Source organism: Urocitellus parryii, chromosome 4 (assembly GCF_045843805.1).
Source record: "Urocitellus parryii isolate mUroPar1 chromosome 4, mUroPar1.hap1, whole genome shotgun sequence".
Taxonomy (NCBI): Eukaryota; Metazoa; Chordata; class Mammalia; order Rodentia; family Sciuridae; genus Urocitellus; species Urocitellus parryii.
Window position 1 is genome coordinate 43,685,988 of NC_135534.1, and position 23,894 is coordinate 43,709,881.

The window sequence follows — 23,894 nt, forward strand, 5'->3', positions numbered from 1 at the left end:
AATACAGAACAAAACAAAACAAAATCTTACCTTTCTTCACTACTAGTCTCACAAAAAAAAAAAAAAAAAAAAAAAAAATATATATATATATATATATATATATATATATATATATATATATTTGGAGTCTTTTCCCCTCTGTTAGCATTTTTGTCATTTCAAAGATTTCCGAGAGTTTTTCTTTTCCCTTTTTCTTCTTTAAATCATATTAAGGACACTGTTGAATTGGATTTCTCATCAGTTTGACTATTTGTCAAATAGGGTTCCTTTCAGGATACTTGATTAACATCAATTAATAACTTGGAACTCGGTAATTGAGTAACTATAAAAATGGATTCCCAGGACACAGTCAGCTTCTCGGCTGGATAAATATTGTAATTTCCCTTTCAAACATGTGAGCCTTTGGAAACTGGCTGCTTTGGGGTCTTTTTTTTTTTTTTATCACTTTTGTGCAATTTACTATTAGAGCAAGGAAGGAGAGAAAAATCTCAAGTGCAGGGAGGAAGCATTCAGGAACCCAGCCTGGACAAAGACACTATTATCTGCTAAGGGCCTTCTAAAACCTCCATTTAAATTTAAAACTGGCGGGCTAGCTCAACTGTTCAAGGAAAGAGGAAAGACTCAATAGGAGGAAGGCCATGAGGGGATTTTGATCAAGGCTAGGCACTGTAAACTCAGTGACCAGCACAAGAGGGCAGTGCAGCGCTGAGTATCTCAACCAACTGCCTGATTTACACATTGACTTGCATCTGTACATAGCATCAAAATTCAAAGCTTTGGGTTAAGGTTTAGAATGTCCTATTTATGAGGCTGTCAACAAAATTAATCAGGTAGGGTTTTTAGTGCCTTTGTTATGAAAAATCAAAACACACAAAAGTAGCAAGGATTGTATATTGAATTTCCCTACCCATCTCCAAGATAACATAATTCGCAAGAGCTCACCAGTCTTGTTAAAAATGTCTCCTTTCTTCTTTGATTCTTAAGTATCTTAAAGCAGATCCCAAACATTATTTGACATCTCTAAAGGGTATGGAGGGAGCTAATATTACCCTTAATAAATTTTCTAACATCCAATTCATATTCAAGTAATTGCGATTGTTTCAAAAATATCATCATGTTAGTTTGAACCAGTAAGAAAACAAGGCCCATAAGTTGCCTTTAGCTGCCATATTTCTTCAGCCTCTTAGTCTGTATACAACCATCTCCCTTCCTCTGGCTCTCAGACCTTTTTACTTTTTGATGAGCCTAAATTGAAGGAAGATCCATATCCTGGATTTGTTCCTCATACTGTTTATAAGTAACTCTATAGTTATAAAATAAGAGTTGATAAATGTTGTATTCTTAATGGGCCAGTTAGAATGATTGGAGTATTTGGCTTTTAGGTCTTGGTTTTATGCCTTGCTATTCTCAAATTAAAAAGCATGAGCTTTGGAGGCAGATAGATCCACACTCAAATTCCAGCTCAGCTATGTGCTAAGGGATTGCCCATCAATTTGTAGCCCATTTTTAAATTTGTAAAGTTGATGTTTTGGGACACAGGATTCCTGGGAGGATTAAATGAGACAATTTATGGCAAGCCCTTGGAGCATAATAGCTGCAACATAATTGATAACTATTATTATGACTGAAATCTATTTTCATAATACTTTGCATTTCTGAGCAAGACAGGTAGCTCAATTTGATGACAACAGTAGTCCATTTTTATCCTCCTTGTGGGTGAAAAGTGTTAATTAGTTTAGCTCATTCATTCTCATGGTAAAAAAATATTTAGATACTATAGAAATCAGTATAATTGAGGCAAATATAGAAATTAGACTTCCTGCAAATCCATAGCAGATAAAAATGTCCTATTATGTCTTAAGATGATGTTTAAGTTTATGAATAGAGCCCAACAAACCAAAAATTTATATTGCCATTTTTTCTTACCCAATCCCAGTACCTGATCCAATAACAAAAGCAACAATAACAATGATAGCCTTATTTTTCTAATCAACAGAATTGCCAAACCTTAATTGATGAAAAAAAACTCAATTGATGAAAAAAACCTCATCTGTGTATTAATGCTCCTCCTACTATAATGTCAGTCATAGTAAATCCCAGAGCTCTGGATGAATCACTCAGCTGATGAAACTGGCTGGAGAACGTGTACTAAAAAGGACACCAAGACTGAAAGTAGTCACTGAAATCTCCTGGCCCTCTAGAGATTATTGTGTGAGAATCTAACATTTAAGAGCAATAAATATTCTGTGTGTTCAGAAAGATTTATATCACTTCTACTAATCTGGACCAATTTTGCCTGGAACAAGAATTTATCTGATAATCAAAAAATGGAAAAACTTCAGCCTATTCTCAAATTGTAGAAGCTAGCTGCTCATATTTACATTTTTGCTGTGGACTTAAGTATCTTAAATAAGCACTTAAAACATCTTTTTAATTAAAATAGAGTGTTCTACCTCATTACTTTTTGATACAAATTTTAAAAAGATAGTGGCACTATGAAAACTTAGTAACTAAATTTTAAAACAAATGTGTATTTGTTGTGTTAAATAATTAAGTATGCTTATTAAGAATAAAATCCCACACACAAGCATTTATTTGAAGATAATGCTATTCTCCAAAGTTATGTTGTGCTAATACAACAAAATATAATAACAACATATCTGTATTACACTGGAGATGATTCACCCTTTTCCAGTGACTTCATTGACTTCAAAATTATCTGCTTCAATTAGTTCTGCTCATAATATCAGTTTTCTAATGTGTTACAAAAAAGGATATCAAAATTACAGTCTTAAATATATTGTCCCTTTGTGGTGAAAGCATGCTGCAGGTATCTGAAATTCAAAGACCTTATATAAAGGACTATGCATCAATAACAACAACAACAAAATCCAGAATGTTCTTTGAGGAAAACTTGATTAGGTTCTATTTTTCTAACTAGCAACTTAAATCCAACCTACTCTAATTCAAAGAGAGGAATGATTATCCACTGGACAACTGTGGTGAGTGGCCACATAAATGACTTCATCTGCAGTCCAAACTTCTCCATTTAAAATTGGATGGTACTTTCCCTGAAAGTTTCATGGAGGAGATCATACGCTTCCAATTGGGCCAATATGAAGTCATTCCATCAGTGTCACTCTCTTTTCTAGGCCAAGATGGACTGCCAGGGAACATTAGTTCTTCTGTGGTCATGCTTCAAAAGTGAACCTAATCGTTAATAAAACATGCTCATTGTCAGAAACAGATGCTTCAATATGGGTATTTTCTGACAATGTAATCACAGCTCTCTGAATGATTTCTTGCCTTTGAGTTATGAATTCCAGAACTCAAGAGTTGGAGGAGGCCTTAAATCATTGAGCTCTTCATCCAGTGTCTATTCAGATGAAGCTGGAGAGTCTTTAGACCTGTAAAAGTCCCTAAGAATGAAGTTCTATTCTTAGTAATTGATTCCAAGAACTAACACAGACATCATCTAATTCCTTTCCTAGAGCCCAAAGTGAATCTGATACTTTTGTAGTTGTCTCCATAAATTTCCAAATACATAATCCATGCTGTTGTAGAAAGAACACTGAACTTAGAATCAACAGACCTGAATTTGACCCTTCTAAATTGACCTTTGTCAAGGCTTTTATCCCCTCTGGAGTTCAGTTTTCTTATCTGTAAAATGAAGCTAATAATTCTTACCTCTCTCAAAGGAGGTCATGAGACAAACAAGAGCAAAGATGTGAAGACATGCAATAGATATAAAGTTGCAGACTTACATCATAAGCCTTATGATATTTAGGATGTACAGAAAGAAGTAAAGATTTAGGGTTTAGGTCTTAAACATTTATGCTACTTAGGAATTTTTGTTATGATGGGTTTTCAATGTCCCTTAGATAATTATTAACTCAGAGGTCTTAACCCTAGGCCTAAAGTCTACAAAGTTTCAATATCCACCCATTGCCCTTAGACTCTTTTTTAGTATTTTGTGAACTATAAACCATTGATCAAATTAAGTGGTTACAAAAACGACTAGTGCTATTATATTAAGAGAAACCACCTACTTCAGAGAAGTCTATGGCTACATTATCTAATGAGGTCTGGGCTGAGCAATTTCTTTTTGGAAGCTTGAAGCCATATTCTTTATGAATGAATCTAGTTTCCAAGGAATTTGATTATTCAGAGAATCACATGATTTTAACATTCTAGTCAGTATTCACAAACTCAAAGGACCATATTGAAAAGCAAAGTTGCAATGGAGAATACCTTCCATTGGTATGGTGCGGTTTTCTAAGGTCTTCCATATGTTACAAACCAAGTGTTGTAACAAGACTTTGCTCCTTAGAATAATCTAAATAATGGGAGACGTGGCAACAGAAAGTAAGAAAGTGTCTAAATTCAAGAACTTGAATATCTTAAAGCAAACTGTAGGACAGATTAAACATAGAGACGTATAACAGTGTGTACTCCAAATTGAACTATGATACTAATGCCCTTCAGAATACAAAGCTGTGTCTTCTGTACAATGGAGTAAAAACTTTTTCCTACTCAACATTCATTTTCTTTTTCCCATTCCTAAATTTCCTTGTCTCTCTGGTCATCTGAGCATGCTGTAACTTCCACTGAATGTATTGTTGTTTTAGATTGTACAGTAAAACAAGGCAGCAATATTGATCTTAAGTGAATTGAAAGTTGGGATTATAAATGTGTCATGGTTAGTGCCACTAGCCCTGGTATTAAGAGTGTCCAATGGAAATCTCTGAATTGCTGCCAATCTCAAAACAATAATCATGGATGGTAAGATGAGACACTCTCTATATTAACCTATTGTTCACTTTTTTAGTGTTTCATCAAAAGCCTGCTCTCCAGTGTCATGTGTGTGGAGTTTCAATGTATTAGAAAGACTCAACTGATACCCGTTCATGCAGCAAACATCGAATGAGCACAAATATGTGTCAGAAAAGACTAGAATCAGGAAACAAACGGCTAACCTGGAACACACTTCATTGCTGTAAAGCACTCGCTATCCTTTTGCTTCAAGTTACCTCCTGGGTTGAATAGATGCCCGTTATGGGTAATGATATGACTTTTAAAGGTAAATATTATGGAAAATTTGATGTAGACTTTCTGTTTTGTGCTCTCAAGCAAAATCATATAGATAATGCAGATATTTTTGACTGAAATTATATGAATCAGCCCTGCAATAAAAAATAATGTTGCTTTACTAACTACGACTAAAAAACCTTGGATAAAAAGCATAAAGCAAATCTCAAAGGACTCTGAAGGGAGGACTATAAGAAATGCTGTACTAGAGGGACAAACTAGCAATACATTTCCTAGGTTGCTTTTTTTCCCCCTTCCTCTGTATCCTGTCTGGGTCTAGATCAGCCTGAGACCTAGAATTGGAAGTGGGTACAGATAGACAAAGTCTGTGCTCTCTAGCCAGAGGACCTGGAGGAGGGGTAATCCTACAGGACCGAGGTCCTGACCCCCACCCCACCCCCAACCTCCCTTCCTGTCCTCTGTGGAAAGGGGCCAGCAAGGATACAGCAGGGTTCCCCTTCCCACCAGTGGCAGCCTCAGCATTGAAAGTGACCCTTCCATGGATCACTCTTCCAAGTTCCCCAGCCTTGAGAGTGAAACTGAAACCTGCGTGGGAAATGAGACCATGTCCCTGGTGAACTAGCTGACAACTTAGCGCTCCATGATCCCCTTGCATTTTTCTCCAGCCCTAAGAAATACCCTCGCTTTGATAAACTTTATCATACTGTTACAATGAAAGTTTGAAAAAAAAAAACCCTTTGAATTTTCCCCAGATTCTTCTGGGGCACAGAATTCAGGCATCTCTTTAACTACAGAGCACCCTAATTGAGGAGCCTTGACAATATATAAACAGGTCCCTCTAATCCCTGCACAGCGCTGTGCGTGTACCGAGGCTTCCTTGTGAGTTCTCCATTGGTTTACAATCTGAGGCAGAGCCAACACTGCTAAACCTTTCTCCTTACAGTTCCATTTTGCCTTACTGTTCTTGCCTTGGGCTGTTGTAGTCTTTTGATGAAGGACTTAAATTAACAAGCTCATTTCACATCGAGAACTAAGACAACCCTTCCTCTTCTCCCTATTCCAAATGAGGACGATTTCATCCCTATCACTCTAAGATCCCTGGCTCCCAAAAGCTCAGATACCAATTAGCCTCCATTGGAGATTAATAAACAATACAATAATGACAGATAAAAAGACTAATTCTTTGGCCGAGAGAATCACTTTAATTAATTTAATCCCGGCTGAAAGATCAGCTGTGCTCAGGCCTGCTCACCAGCAGGGTCCATTTATCCCAGTCTGTCCCTGCCTGGAAAGCCGGGGTATGCTTGGGAGCCCACTCTTAAGCAACAATGAGAAACAGATTGTACTGTCAGGCTTCATTAAAGGTCATCATTAGTATTCCAATTTGAAGACCGTCACTCTAGCTCAACCTTTTACCAATTCTTCCCTGGCGCATTGTGAAGTTTGGTTCAGCTGTGACACGTAAAAAATTCTCTCTGGACTCCCTGGTGGCGGAGGATGGGTATCATTTGATGCCTGTCGCTCTGCAGCTTAAAGGACAAATCTGTAGGGAAGTGACGGTTCCTAGACTCTATTTGAAAATCAAGTCATGTGCAGCTGCCTGGGTTTCGGATATTTTTAAGGAATGGAACTTTCTAGGACTCCCTCACTGCAAAAAGAAAGAGGATGGCTTTGTCACCTTCCCCAGGAGCCTATTCCAACTGTTCTCTTGCTGAAAAGGATTTTTTAATGGAACTATAGAGACAAATAGGAATCACCATCAGAGTGGGAAGTTGCTACAGGCCATGGGCTCAATAGGACAAGGGGAAACTACCCTGGTATGATTTTAAAGCCAACAACTCCCACAGCGCACATCTCTCTGGCTTTGGGGTGGGGGGACAATCTTCAGCTTGCTCACTTTGCACAGGATATATCCAATGTTAATATTCATTAACTGCCAGTTTTAAACTATTTTCTCTCTGCTGAAGCATTTTTGGTTTTAGGTCATTTTGTGTATAGGATAAATTTTTATGTATATTTCATCTTCTTTTCACCAAATAAGTAGAGCCAGCATCTAGTCTCTGTTTTTAGAACTAAGTCATCTCTGCTGGGTATAGCTCTACCACCTTTCCCTCTGAATTATTCCTTTTGGTTTATTTATTTGGCAGCTTTGTTGTTATTCTTTTGACTCTTTCCACATGTTGTTTCTTACTTCATTTGGTACTGGGTTATGCTGTTCCTTTTTAGAACTGGTGTCTCTTTGCACTGGAGCCTAATCTCCAAATGAATGTACCCCCAGAACAGATCCTGATGCCTGCCTGCCTGCCTGCCTGCCCTCCTTCCTTCCTTTTGACGTCCCTCCTCTCCTCCCTGTCTCCTGCTTCCTATTTCTCCTTCCCCTCTCCCCTCCCTGTCTCCTGCTTCCTGTTTCTCCTTCCCCCCTCCCCTCTTCTCTCCCCCATTTTTTCACTTTATCATTATTCAGATTGGTAACCAATGTATAATAGAAATAAAGTTAAAATAGGAAATACTAAATGGAACATGGTGTGCACCAACCACATACTACTCTATGAACTTCAAACACCTGATCCCAGAGTGGTCTATTACTAACAATAGTCTCACTGGGTATGTTTTAACAAAATCAAGAGAAAACCCTAATTTTTAAATAACTGTGTTTATAAACGAGCTAACTTCAGCCTAAGTTGACCTTGCCACCGTTGTTTCTGTTTGAATATTTTCTGATGCTGTGTGTTTTGAATGGTCTAGTGTCAACCGTTAGGATAAAATCATAAACAGACATTCACAGATCCACCTAAGGACCTCTGCCCTGTCCTTCCAAGTTCTGCCCGTGTCACTGTTTCCTTGTGACTTTCTGTCTCTGCTCCCCACATAGAAGCAATGGCATCCTCCTCTGCTCTCTGGCTCTACGAGAGCATATTGGATGAATGGTTTTAACATGCCATTTCACTTGCTTGTTTATGTGTTCATGAGTACCTGTTGAGTGAGGATAGTTTTTGTTGTTCATTTTGTTTTTTAATCCTTGAATGCCTAGCACATGGCCTGCTACAGAGAGAATGTTCAATAAAGACAGACTCCAGGAAGTTACCATGACCACAGGTCCTGTGGTTCACAAGGACACAGCTTGTGTCCATCTTGCTCACTGCTGCATCCTCAGCCCCCACCACAGTGGAACAATTGATGATCAAAAAGTAGTTTTAGAGTTCCTTCTTCATTTCACAAGTTTCCATTCTCCTGGAACTTGAAGTAGGAATCATTTCAGATCATCTTTCAAATCCTTCATCTCTGCTTCATAATGATACTGATAATAATAGAAATCCTCAACATTTGCATAGCATTCACAGTTCACTAAACATCTTGTTGGATCTCGGGCACAGGTGCCTCTTAGAATTAATGAGTGTAGAAAAATGATGGTGGCCTGTTGGAGTCATTGCTTTGCTAGTCAGATTAATCAGTTGACAAGCATTTGTTGTCTGGGAGAGAGCAGATGCATAAATATTTATTGAATAAACACATTACTAAAAAATAAAAAATAAACACAGTATTCATTGAGCATGAGCTGAGTATGTAGCTCAATGTTAGGGGGTTCTGAAAAGTGTTTTTCAAAAAAGTATAAAGATTTTTGCAAAATAGGTTGATACAACCCTCTGAAATCCTGTTTATGTCCTGCCTTTCAATCCAATAGAGTCCTGATTTCTCCACCCACCTGAACAGCTGTGTTTTCCTGTGGTTACAAGGCCCACTTGTCATGCAGAGGACAGTTGCAATAAGTCATTCAACTTTAGTCTAAATTAGTACCTACGGCTCCCACCATAGATTGGATTGTTTAACTGCCAAGGTGGGGTCAAGTACACAGCAGATGGTCCATAAATTTGTAGAACTGCACTGAAAATAGGAGTGGGAGGAAAGACCCAAAGGAAGGTATCCATGGAAGGGTTTGGAATATTAAGGGAGTAAAGCCTGCTTGCCTCTCCTTAAACTCTAAGAAACCAATCCTCCTTCAGCTAATTCACTAATAAGATCAGAGCCCCACGCATTCTGTGGAACCCTAAGAGATTAAAAAAACAAAAAGTGCTATTTGGTTATGCTGCTGGAGTTTTAGGGTTGATTTATCACACAGCTTTACTGAAATAGTAGATGATTCCCTGCTGCACAAGTGCTTCAAGGACCTGATCTGGGGTACAGAGGGGAGAATGAAGTGGGGAGGCTGGAGAAAGTGACTTAAGGTCACACCCTCACCCAGAGCAGTGATGCTTTTATCTGCTTTGCATAGCATGCCTTGAAGAAGAGGGTCTGAAGATAAAACATTGAAACCAATGTCCTCTGATTTCTAATGAGTTCTAATGGAGTTTCTAGGAGTCTATGAAAATTCTCAAGTTTTGATTTGAAATCTCACTGAATAGAAATGAGAATCCCACAGATAAATACTCCAGAGAAGTGCAAACATTTCTACCCAGGATCTTTCCCTGAACTGCAGAGAAAATTTGCCTATTCATCAGATACTGCATAATGTTGATGAGATGATGGCAGCGGGGAACTTCTTGATCATTGTTACTGGTGCTGTTTGGATTCCATATCCTGATGTCTTTTGGACCCAAGCAGTCTTTTCCAAATGACAGGCTCAGCTTCCCTTGGAAAATGCTTTGGTGTAAGACCCCCCTTTAGCTCCCTGCAATGGGCATTCCTTTCATTTGGCTGTCCAACCTCTGGTCTCCTCTTTCATTTCCTTTCTGGATGCTCCTCTGTGTCACCTTGGTGGAAGGTAGTAAATAGCTCTCATCCTAGAAACTCGAAGTGACAGACCTCATATCTTCCCCCTCAAGGGCATCAAGGAATGAACATGAAATTTCCCACTGGTCAACTGGACTCCTTCTCCTCACTTTCCATCATGAGCAAGTAGCACCAGATTTCCAGAGAACTGTATGTCATTAGCCTTACAGAGCTGACTTGGGACCACAGCAAACCATGGGTGTGGCTGGGCCTGTGCAGCGATTCCTTTCTTGCCTCCTCCACTGTCTCTAAACCCAGTCCCTCAGCCTCCTGACAATTCTATGAGCATCTAATAACAAACTACCATTATTTCCCCTAATATAGCCAGACTCTGGTTTTATTGTTGCTAAAATGGTATTCCGCAAGTCCACCTTCCACCTGCCTCTCCCTACAGAGATTCCCCGGGGTGTGTGTCGAATGTCTGAAGGCAGGAAGAAGAGCCTTGTGCCAAACACCAGGTTCATAGCATCTCAGTCGCTCCTAGTTGCACGTAATGTTGTCAAAACATGAGATTCCTGGACACCCTCTACCTACTATAAGATTCTAGTTCAATAAAAGATTCTGACAAGAATGGTCTCAGGACTATACTTTGAGGATAAAGCCATTACACAAAGAAGGGAAAACTTAAAAGAAATTCATAGAGAAATAAAAGTAGAGCCCTAATTGAGCTGTGTCTAAAGACTGACCCATCAACAGCTTTAAGAAAGAGAATATATTCCTTTTATTATTTAAGCCAGAATTTGGATTGGTTGTCTCTTCCTTACAAATGATGCATCCTAACTGATAGAGAAATGATTTCATTTCATACATCATATGATTGGATAATCATAACTAGACAATGAGGAAAGGTTCAGTTTTGTTCCCATTTTAACAGAGATTGACGCCAGCCTGAAAAGCTGGGATATGTGCTTGAAGCAGGCACAAGTCAGAGCAAGATCCAATGTGGCAGCTCTTGTTATGGCATAGTGGCTTCCATTAAGGAAGATAGGAAAACTACTTTTATTCATACTGGGTTCCTGTTCTGCTACCTTCCAGAAGGCTCTTCTGAAAACTGGTCTCACACTGACATTCCTCATGTTCTCTCAAGTCCAAACAGATTTCAGCACCACAGGTACATAATTCACTTTTTCTCCAATAGCTAAATGTTTCAGTATTTCTTTTCTCCTCCAACTCTACTGTGAGCTCCTCAAAAACAAAGACCCCCATCCTGAGCCCTCCACATTTCCCAGATGGTGCTTACTCAACAACAGTTCATTGAAAAAACGTAAAGGACAGGTAAAAGTTCTTACTCTCAAAAGAATCCAGAGATAATAGCTGAGAAACTTCTCAAGAATTCAGAGTCCAGTATGCAATAGCACCTGAAATGAGAATTCTTCTGCATTTTCATTCCCAGCGTGCATTTTCCCCACTAAATCACCGAGGGAGGGATGCTAAGCAGACGACACACTGACTCTGGAGGGCAGGCCCTAGCAAGACTATGCACTGTGTCCTTCCTCTCTAGGGCACTGCAGGGTGGAGCCTTCAATGTCCTGATGGAAACTGTTAAAGAAGCTGCCACAGTTCTCCCTTTTTAAGCATTCTTTCTAAAATGTCAGAAATCCAGGCCCTGCTGACGGTGATTGGCTTGAGGAAACACAGGAAAAAAAATAATCTCAAAATTGTGCTAGAGAGGCAAAGAAGAAAAATGTATATATCTATCTTTGAATGTAAATATATATTAGCTTATCTTTAAATTTATTTATCTTTAAATATATATATTTTATATATATACATATATATATATTTTTTTTTTTTTCCATGAACACTCTCTCATGCACATACAGAGCCACATACAGAGCTTAGTATACAATTTGGCACAAATGGTAAGCCCCTGTTATATTTTAGCTATTCTTTTGGTATTTTTTTTAATGGAAGTTTAGTTTCTGAGTGTGATTATAATCTCTTCTTCATTGCCTTCCTTCTGCTGGTTAGTAATAATTCCACAACTACATGGTGGCTTTTTAGTTTAGAACCCTGCAATTATTATTCTCATTTAAGCCTAAAAACAATCCAATTACATAAGTTCCATTATTATAGCAAGCATCAGAAAGATTAAGTAACTGGCCCACGGTCAATAGCTTGTGACCTTGTAGTCTGGCTCCAGAACCAGGCATCTTAATCACTGTGTTGCAAGATACTTGCATGTCAATGTATTATGTAAAAAACTATTGATTGCCCTATATATAATAAGATGCACTATGATGCATAGTAAAAGAGTTTGGGGACATAGATGCAAAAACAATGATGATGATAAGAACAGCAAACACAAAGTATACATTGAGTCAGATAGTGTTCTAAGTGCTTTATATATGTATTCATTTGATTTTCACAATAACCCTATAAGGTAGATGCCATTATTATGCCTTAAGAGGTTAAGTGGGTCACCCATTAGTACACACAATTAGCAAAACAACTAGTGACATATGAGCAGTAAGTATTGGATCTGGGATTTGACATTCCATAGTCTAACTGCAGTCCATGTTCCTGCCAGGATTCTCTTATCACAAATGTTGTCACATAGCTGGTGATATTGGTTACTGAAGGAGTGATCCTAACCCTACCACCACTGAAACAAACATATTCCTCAAAATGGAAGATACAAAATCTCTAGCTTTATATTAAGAGGAGTATATAATTAGAAAATTTAAAACAATAAATTTGGTTGCTATAAGTATACTATTCCCATAGGATACTGGAATTCTTATTCTCTATCAATCCACTCCCACATTTTCTTATTTCTTTATCCTCACCATAAATACATTCACACACAAACATATACATACACATGCATGCATGCACACAGAGTCCTTCAGAAAAAAAGAGCTCTAAATTATTCTGACTCTTTGCACTTGAGACTTATAGCTCCTTGAGTTGCAATATGCATGAAACAAAAGAGGAGATCAGTTGAAAAACATGAGTGGATTTCCTTAGAAAATTGCATGCCTCCATCACAGAGCTGTTGTGAGGATCAAAGTGAGAATGTGCATGACATTGCTTTGAACACTGAAGGCCTGCACAAATGTAAGGGTCGGTATTGTCACCTACTCAAAATACCAAGCTCTCTTCCCAAAACACTTCCCCCAAGCACAGAATCAATGGGAAGGCTGGTTTTGAGGTTCACAGCCTTTCTTTTTATTGTCAGACTTCAGAGATTTTGTGGGGTTTTTGTAGTTGTTGTTGTTGTGTTACTGTTTGTTTCCCCAGAGTTGCACAAGACTTGCACAAGCTCATGAATACTGTGCAGTAAGATTCGTTTCTAAATTGACTCAACAGATGACACATTTTTGTTTTCAGGGAAATTTGCATTTGTGATTTGCAATAATTGATTCACTGCTCAACACATGAGTAAATTTCTCAAAGAAGTCTTTGTTCTGTGCTTGGGATTAAGGGTATTTCTGTCAAAGCAAGGCAAAATCTGCTTGGATTCAGTTCCTTTTTGAGGCACAAAGGAAGTGAGTTGGGAAAAATATGCTAAGATGATCCTTTGGACGTGATGATCTCAGTAGAGCCAATTTTCCGTGTGGCCTGAGGAAAGCTGCAAAACTTCCCTGGACTTCGCTCGTTCTAGCTATAGAATGGGGAGGATGGGCCAAGGCTTTGTGATCTCTTCAGACACTTGTATTTTATAATTCTGTGATTCTTCCTTTCTGAGGTGCTAGAAAGATTAAATATGGTGCACATTGGTTTGACCATGGATTAACCTTCATTAATTAAACCGACCTCCAGAAGGATATGTAAGACCTTGTCCCACTTTCATTGTGATTGACAATATGATCATCTTATGCATAGTTAACAGAGTGATCTCACGTGTATTATTTCATATGACCCCCACCTGAAGCAGTCTTTGATGCAGTCATTTTAATTTCATTTTCCAGATGATAGATTTGGACATGGGATGAGTACTTAAATATCTCCTCCAAAAATCTAGGTTTGGAATAGTGTCACTTCTACTATCCATGATGTCTGGCAACTAAGTACAGGAAGAGAGGTTTATTCCCTCCTGTGGATTGCAAATGTTGTCATTATACTTATGCCATTGGCCTAGTTCTTTTTGGAAACAATGAGAAGAAACTGGACAGGCAGGAAAAGTTACAAATTTTATTGGATCTCTTCCATAACTATTAGGAAATCAAAAGTTCCACCAAAAAACTAGAGGCTATCACTCAATATCCATTCATTCAGTACCTAATGTTCAAGTGCTTACAATTGCTAGGCACTGTGTTAGAAGACACAACATCCAATAAAGCTAAGTCTCTGCTCTTATAAGATGTATAGTCTAATAGGGAAAAACAAATAGAAGTAAATAGAGGTTGTCATTGAGAGCTCTGCTAGGAAATTGTTTCAGGTGCTATGGAAGCAAGGAGAAGAAGCATATGACGGTGAGAGGTGGTTAGGAGAGGCTTCCTGAAGAAAGTGCATTTGAACTAAGAACTGGAGGAAGAGGGGGGCTTGCTGGCAACGTAAAAGGAGAGGGAGTTGCTCCTGGTAGAAAAGTAAGCAAAGGCAATCCTGATTTTAGTTTTGTATAGTTGTTGATTTTTTTCTATATGCTTCTGAAAATTAAAGTTTAAATTTGAATTAATTTAAAATGCAAATGTATTTTTAACTGATACAGAAAAACATTAAAGTTATACATGTTTTTGGGGTATCATGTGATGTGTCAATGCATGTGTATGTAATGTTTAAATCAGGTTAAATGTGTCCATCTTCTCCAACATTTATCATTTCTTTTTGATAAGGTTTCTAAAATTTTTGAAATACAAAACAACATGAGCATTGAAATATCAAGTTATATGATGGATATGTTAATATTCTCTTTACCTCTACCTTTCATTGCATTTCTACCCAGCCACTATTGCTTTTGTGTAGAATTCTTTTCTTCTTCATTATCGGACTGTTAAAATGCAGCTAAATTTGTCTTAAATATTTGGACCCAGACCGTGTGTATTAATTGGCTTAAATCACACCCCAAGAACAGTCAACTGTCCTTATCTAAAGGTGGCTACTGTGACTGCAACAGCAGACTTCATCTTTGATTGACACTTTGCTGATGAGGGAATGTCAGGGTTTCCTACAGGTGAAATTAGTAGCTTGTAAGCATGATGGGTGTTAAAAATGGGCTCTCACTGGTGAAATTGGTGCTACTCAACCATATAGAACTCTCATAAAAACATTCCATCTCCTTGCATGAATAGGGCTTATAAACCCTAGTAAGGTCTGTAGCCTGCTCCCTTAGGGCCAGTGTCTGAGGCTTGATCCTGAAGGGTACTAATATAGTTTGTTGGGGGGGATTTCAGATAGCCTAATACAGACTGTAAGGAGAACAGAATCATGCATTTGCATTATTCTTACATCTGGCTCAAGGGAACCTGTCATTCAAGATCATGTATAAAGAAACCAAAGGGACAGTTGGATTTAATCCAGTTTCCAGAACTGTGGTGTGATTGATTCATCCTGTTTACAAAAAAAAAAAAAAAAAAAAAAAAGGCACATACATGCAGAACTGAACTTGAAATTTGCTTTTGTTATGGTCTGGTACTGATATTGTAGTGGGTAGCTAACTTTACCCTACCTAAAATGTTTACGAGGTTAGCATTATTTACCAATATGATCTTGAGTAGTTCATGACTAAATCAGCTTCAATTCATGATACACTCACTCGTAAGTTTAGAAAAGTACATATGTATCATGCAAAAGTCATTTTTTCTATTTTCATACTTAAATATGTCATGGCCCATCTGTATTAAGAGACAAAGATATGAGTTTGTTTAGAGACTAAGTTACATTCTATAGGATAGATACCCTTATTTATTTTATCATTCACCATGCCAATATTAATATTTTCAATTTTATTTCTTTCTTTTGACTATAAGTATTGTCAGAATAGGCATCCTTGAACTTAGAACCTTATTTGTTGATGTTTTCATACTTGTGGAGGGCATTAATTTAAAAGTAGGATTGCTAGGTGAAGTATAAGTTTAGTATATTAAAATAAGATATTTTAATGTATGTTGCCAGATTACTTTCCAAAAAGGTTTTATTAATTGACAAATTCCCACTTGCCATTAATCCATGGGAATGACAATTTTATAGCATCCTCTTTAGTTCACAAAAATGGTATTGTGTTTTACTCTGCACCAATTTGATGGATAAAATGGAAGCACACTTAGTGCTTACTAAGGTTAAAATTCTTTCCATATGTTTTAGAATTTTTAAGTGAATTTCCTATTTATATTATTTGCTCATTCTATAGGTTGCTTTTTAAAATTTGTAGGGGTTCTTGGCATTGTAGAAATTTTAAGTTTCTGTTTGCCATACATTTCTGCTTTTCTCTTTCTTTCTTTCTTTCTTTCTTTCTTTCTTTCTTTCTTTTTGTAGGTTTTTCTAAGCTAGAACTTGCTTTTGATCTTATCAACACTCTATTTGGCCATGTTATAAAACATCTCTTTTCCTTCATGGCCTCTACGATTTTTGTCTTCTTAGTAAGGTCTTGTATATCACAAGTTTCTACAAATGCTTTTCCAAATTTTTAAATATTTTTTTATATTTTAATTTTAGAACATTGAGATATTTAACCCATCTGAAAATTTTTACATAAGTTATGAATTAGGGCATCTTTTCCCCTTGCAAATGGATGGCCAGTACTATTTAAATAGTGAACCATCTATTTTTATTGAATTATAATGCCACAACTCACATTTCAAATTGTCAAATATACCAATTTTTTTTTTTTTAAAGAGAGAGAGAGAGAGAGAGAGAGAGAGAGAATTTTTTATTTATTGTTTTAGTTTTCGGCGGACACAACATCTTTGTTTGTATGTGGTGCTGAGGATCCAACCCGGGCCGCATGCATGCCAGGTGAGCATGCTACTGCTTGAGCCACATCCCCAGCCCTATACCAAACTTTTAATTTTATTTTTTCGTTTGGCTCCAATGCTTTATTTTTCTTTGTTGTGATAATTCTAGACTGTGGTTAGTAGATTACCCTGAATAGTAGATTTAGGGTAATTATTACTACTTTCCTTGGTTAGTTTTTTATTAATAAAGAATGAATCAAATAAAAAATCAAATTATTTAAATTTAAAAGCCTAAAACTAAAATTAAAAAAAAAATAAAGCACACAAAGATAAACAGTCAAGAGATCAGTTCTACCTGAGCGATTTGGAAACATCCTATGCCTTCTTCAGTTTTTTCGTCTTCATCTATAAACTGGGCCTTTTTCATTGCCACCTGCTCCATAGGTTCGCTGGAAACTGAACATGTAAAACAATTTGGACATTCCACCAAGTGCTACAAATGTCTATATTCTTCATATGTTTAAATGAGGGGGCACCTATTTTTTGAGAGTATGTAAAGGTGATGTCATGTTTCTCTGTTTTGGGAAGAAAGGAATGTTCTACAAGGCATTAAAATCTCATGTGTTTTCAAAGCCCTGTCCAGATAATTGGGAGGAACAATAAAAAACAAATGGCAGTGATGAACAATGCAGTGTGGAAAAGCTGCCTCCCCAAATCCCCAGGTTAAACAGACAGAAGCAGCCCATGACGAGGGCCTTCCCTGGGGAGGAGTCTAAGAGGATCACTTCCCCATGGTGGGCTCCATACAGGGTGAAAGGTTAAAAGGCCAATCCCAGGACAAGGTGTTGGCCCAAATTAGGTATTTAGAACATTTGCTGAAGGACTTAGCTCAGTTCTTTATTTCCAACAGCCAAAGTATTTAGGGAACAACAACAACAAAAAAAGACTTTTGTGTGGAAGAATTTAAGAAATTCAGTTGGATCCTTCTTCTCCAGGGGAATGAGAAATTTTTAGAAATGTTTCCCCTATTTCTAGGAGACAATTACAGATAAAAAAATATTGAGGGCTGAGATTGTAGCTCAACGGTAGCCTACCACAAGTGAGGCACTGGGATCAAGCCTCAGCACCACCTAAAAATAAATAAATAAAATAAAGGTGTTGTGTCCATTTACAACTCTACAAAAATATTTTTTTTAAATATTGAAATGTCTTTTGTGTTCTGAGAACCAACATTACATTGTAAGACTTCTCCTTCAATTACTTTCATTTGGAACTACTCTTCAACAGATTGATCAGAGTCCCCAAGAAGTACAGGTGGTGGTGTGGCCCTCTGCCCTCTAATACTTATAGTATCTTTTTTTCACTTTTCAGGAGAAATGAACTCATCAGTGAAATCTAAGTTTGAAGCAAGGGCACTAAAGCATTTGAAGAAAGAGCTAGAATTGGATACCAGCCCCCAAAAACTCTAAGGCCAGAAACATTTTCTTCTTTCAAGTTGCAAAGTACTCAAACACTGGCTTTTAGCTACGTTGTTATTCAAAGATAGAATTCTAGAGGAATTAGATTACAGATCTGGCCGAAGAGAGAGAAAAGCTTTTTGTTAAGTACATGTACAATACACTTTGAATAAAACTCCTGCTCCATTTTGTTTATAATGCCAGAACTGTCATCTCATTTTTCTAAATTCTAAATGTTGACACAGATACAATACAAAGGATCACATTAGAAAATCCATACAAATCTGATGTCAATCAAATAAAAGTTTACCTTCATTTTGTTAGAATAAGCAACCAAAACATTAAAAACTAAAGTTGTACATAAGACCACTCTAAACTCTATAAACTATGAAATTTAGAAAATTCGGTGTATAGATCTAGATAAAAGGTAAATTTGGGAATTATTTGCGTAATAGAGGAATCACAAATAGAAGTCTTTCATATAGCAAGATGGCCTATCAGATTTAAATGACATGGCAAACAGAAAACAAAAATGCAAGTCATGCACCTTCTGCATAAGATAGAGTAAAATATTACAAAAGCAAGGTCAGGCCTGAGCCTCTAGCCCTTAACTTCATGCAATCCATCTCAGGCCTTTTGGGATCAAGTGCACACATTTAAAGGGTGGCTACACAGGTCTAGGTGTTCTCTGTAGAAGATGGAACAAAGCTCTCTCTCTCACGGAGGCATCCCAGATGATCCAAGACCCCCCAGGCCAGGTTACCTGCAGGTGTGTAATTCCAACAACCATTTCCCTCCCAGGATCCTGCCTTCCTACTGTGAGATCTCACCAAATTGCTGCAAGGGCTCTTGGCCTTTGTTTCCCTGTACTTTGCAAAGAGCCCAACACCTAGCTGAAATTTGGTCAAATTTTGCCCAAAAGTATAATCAAAAAGAAGGAAAGGGAAAATATCTATGACCTACAGGATACTATGCTGATGCTGAGGATGAAGACACAAAGGAAGATCCACTTCTGTCCTTCAGGCAGTTTGAAAGCAACTAGACCATTGTGAGCCCATGCAATTTATAGCAATGGAGATGATGAAACAGCATGGGCAGATAGTGACAAAAGAAAGGGTTTTGTTGCCAGAGCTGGTTGGGCTCCTCCTTCTGTTGCTCACAAGCTGGGTTACCTTGATAACCGGTTAGTATTAGTCTCACCTCTCATTATGATGTCACACCTCTCTGGAGAATTCTGAATAACACCTATTTTATTAGGTAATTGTAAGAATTAATAGGATAAAGTATGTTACAACATCTAGCAGTCTCTGTACTCAGAAGAAACTCCATTTTCCTCTCAACCTTATTAAAAATTAAGGGTCAACTACAAAATGATTTCTATTCTATGATGACAAATATGCAATAGTTATATATGCTTATGGGCCAAGACTGAAAGAGACTATGAAAAAATAATAAAAATTGTGTGTATGAAGGAGGGGATTAGAGATATTTGGCCTCTTTTCACTAAAAGAGAAAGAGAAAAATCAAAAAATTAGAGAATTCTTAAATTCTCCAAGCCTGATTTTTTTTCTTTTTCTTTCTTTCTTTCTTTTCTTTTTCTTTTCTTTTTTTTTTTTTTTTGTAGCAGGAATAGAACCCAGAGGCACTTGCCACTGAGCCATATTCCCGGGCCTTTTAATTTTCTATCTTGAGACAGAGTCTTGCTAAATTGCTTAGAATCTCAAATTGCTGAAACTGGCCTCAAACTTGTGATTCTCCTTTCTCAGCCTCCCAAACCACTGGGATTATAGGTGTACACTACCGTGTCTGGCTCCAAGCCTGATTTTACTTGTTACACAAACTCTGCTTCTTTTCTTTCTCTACATGCCAGTGTTTCAAAGGCCTTCAGGCCAAAAAGACCTCACAGTGCCTCTGCTAAGAGTCAGATTAGCATAGTTGAGAGTTTACCCTCCAGGAAGGACCTCATCAGCTCCCTCAACTTTGCAGTGCTCTTGAGTCTGTACCCTCACAAGGACTAGGAAATAGCCCAAACGTGGGAATCGGGCAGAGTGTAAGAATGGGCAATGGTGGGAGCTGGAACAAGCCAGCTGTCCAGTCCAACTTTTCAAACACAGTGCCAACCAAACGGAATACCAGCAGTTGGGCTCTGACTCATCAGTCTGTGATCCCAGGGTAAAGATGCTACAGACCCCAGCTGCCAGAGTGAGCATTTCAAATTGCAACCCAGATCAGATCATGACTCTGCCTAAAGACTTCCTGTGGCTCCCAGATAAATGCCAGCCGACTATGCAGGCAAAAAAGGCATCCACAGCCTCATGAGCTATCCCTTGCCCTTCTGCCCCACAGAGTCGCAAGTCCAGCCACACGGACCCCCTTACAGTCATCCAAGCACATGCCCTTGTGCCTTTACCCACCTTGTTTGGCCTCCCTTTCTCACTGTCCTCATCTACAAACTCTTACCCATCTTCAATATGAAGAATCATGTTCTGTTTCCGTAGTTCTCAGATTTTTGGTCTGAGGACCCCTATATTCTCTTAAAAACGACAAAGGTTTTTGACGTGAGGGTTATATCTTTTGATTTTTGCAGTGTCAATAAAGCTGCAAACTTTAAAAATTTTTATTTATTAATTCATGAAAAACAATATACATGTCTTATATATCAATATATATTATTAACACTATTTGACATATTTTTGTGAAAATATTTTTCAAAAAAACGAATTTGTTAGGAAGAGTGACACTGTTTTACGTTTTTGCAAATCCCTTTAGTGTCTGACTTAGTAGAAGAAAGCTGGATTCTCATAGCTCCTCTGCATCCAGTCTGTTGGGGTAAGTTGTTCTGGTTTCAATATATGAGGAAAATCAGACTCTCAGGTATGTAGTGGGAAACAAGTAAACAAACTAGTGTTTTAATAACCATTGCAGAAAACTGTGGGTTTTACTCCATTACTCGCACACTTGACAAGGAACAATGGTGTGTGTGTTGTGTGTGTTCAAATAAAACTTTATTTACAAAAACAAATGGGAGCCATAATTTGTCAACCCCTGTCCTAGGCCAATGCTTTTTTAAAATCTGAAAGTATAACAAGAATAGGAATTGGATTAAGCCAAAGATACATGTTCAAGGGCTCAAGGGAAAACTTTCCTAACCAGTTCTGTTTTCAGATTCTATAAAAAGAGAGAAACCTGAATAGATGGTTTCTCAGTCCTTCAAAGGAGTTGTTTCTTAAAGTTCTTAAAGTTGAATTGTGGAAGTTGAACCACTTCATTGGAATTTATATACTAAAATCCATTGATCTATCAAGTACTCAGAAGGGATATTTTATTCACCCTGACTTTGTACCATCATGCACTGATCATTTGGAAAATTTTGGTTCACTAAGTTATGCTGATTTTCAAAACATTGACACTTTTCATTATACAACATCAGAATATCACTTTTGTTAATAGCATCACCAATTTCACCAAAAATGTCTTTATTTTGGGAGATGTCAAACTTAGGATAAGAAATACATTTTTTCTAAAATTTTAATTTTTGCCTAAAATCTCAAATTTTGTCATTGGCAACAAATACTCTCAGTTGTTGTCCTGGTAGTGATGGGCCCATCTTATTCATTTACAGAAAAATACGTCAAATACCCAACTCTGAAAAAGCATAATTTGTCTGTCAGTTGTTCTTTCAGGTAAAAATGATATGTCGTGAACAAAACAGCTAGTGTGACTCAGAACTTGAATAACCGTACAGTGCTTTACCTTGAGGTAATCATCATATCTAAAGAAAAGCTTTCTGTGTATTTCCTGAGTTATTAGTCAGCTATGTTATTCTAATGAAACACCTGATGTTTCATTATAAAGAAAAATGCTTGTAGTTCTGGAGGTACAAAGTCCAAGATCAGGTTGGGGGGAGGCATTGCTTTGGCTTTGTGGGGTCTAACAGGCAGATGGTGTCACAATAAAGGGAACATATGTGTCAAAAAGTGATCACATCTCAAAACAGGAAGTCAGACATAAGGTCAGGGTCAGGCTCAGGCTTTTATAACAACTCACACTTTCACCAGAACTCGCTTGAGGAGACCTGTATTCCCATCTGAGCAAAGCCCTCAATGACCTAAGGACCTTCAACTTGGCCCTACCACCTCTCACATTGCCACAAAGAGGCCCAAACCTCCACATACCAACCCTTGTGAGATAAACCACATTCAAACCATAGCACCAGGCCACCACACAGCATATTCAAAAACATGTGTTCAAGGATCAAGATTTAACAAAATTAGTATTTTTTACTGCTTCATCAAGGAAATTTTTGAGAGAACCTGGAATTCTAAATGTTCCTGTAATGTGCTGTGGTGAACACAAAGCTGGTAGAACACAAAGTGCCATGCTTTGATTAGTGCTAAGGTTTCAGTTTTACCCATCAGTGCTTCTGTGCCATCAGTGCAAGTATCAACACACACACACACACACACACACACACACACACACACAGAAAACAAGGTAAACAGCATTGTAGTGTAAGGTGAGAGGCGTGTTTCACAAGCCCACTTTGAACACTACTACTCTGGGCTGCAGGTAAAATGAAGGCAAAGCCTATGTCTAGGGGTGTGCAGGAGCCAGCTCTTTCTGGCTCATAAGAATGAATTATTAACTTTTCAGGAAGTTTTGCAAGGTTGACATCACACTGTTTAATATCAGCCATGGTAGGAGCATTTATTCCACAAACATCAGCAGGCATCACAAGCCAGGGTCCTTTTTTTTTTTTTTTTAAACTGTGGTGCTGGGGATTGAATCCAGGGACTTGTGCATATGAGACAGGCACTCTACCAACTGAGCTATATCCCCAGCCCTAGGGTCTTTTTTATTCTTCTGGATAGCTAATTGGTAAATATCTACCAACATACCACTGTCTATATCTTTATTTCTTTCTGAGTTAACCTCTTCCATTGTGCATGACACATCTAAGCATTTAATAAATATTTGTTAAATAAATAAGAATAAATGAATATGTCCATCTACGGATGCTCCTTCCTCCAGGAGACTTTCCCAGCCTCTCCAGGCAGAGCCAAAGCTCCCTTTGTCTGTTCCTACTATTTGACATTCTAACACTGAGTTATAATTAGTTTTTACAAGTTCATTTCCCCTACCAATATGACAACATCTTGAGAGACTACTTCTTTTGCAGAGAAAACACTCAAAATAGTTTAACACATACCTGGGTGTTAAATTGCCTGAGTTCTATCTCTGTTTTGCTACAAGCTGACTGTAACACCTAGGGGCAACTCATTTCTTCTATTTGGGCATTACAACCAGAATAGAAATCGTTAGTTCTTTCTTCTAGGGATTATTAGGAGAATTAAACAGGTTAACACATGCTTGTCGATGAGAACAGTAAATACTCAATAAATATTTACTTCTATGCTATCCATTTCTTCCCAGTATAAGGGCATAAAGTAGATATTCATGAGTTATTTGGTGATTAAAGTCCCTATTTTAAGACTTGCACGAGTTGCTCTTGGAGACAAGAGAATAAATTAAGCTTGGAATTCAAATCCCAAGATATTTTATAGACAAACACATACAAAAATAATAATGGGAAAGGAGCAAAGTAGAAAACTCCACAAGAATGTACTGTATTTTCAAAGTGAGGCTAATGGAAAAGAAAAATGAAAGCTGTCAATCGGTTGGCATGAGGAAATGGGCAAAACAACTTCCAGAAACAGAAGTTATTAGTAAGAAGTGCTCCATATTTCTGCTCTGTCATTTGAGGGACAGAGGAAAGTTGAATGTG

General features: G+C 37.7%; 1 pseudogene; it reads left to right on the plus strand.

The window, feature by feature from the left end:
- The first annotated feature begins 10,167 nt into the window (after nucleotides 1–10,167).
- The window catches only part of LOC144254236 (mitochondrial calcium uniporter regulator 1-like), a 53,267-nt pseudogene continuing 39,540 nt past the window's right edge, over nucleotides 10,168–23,894 (plus strand).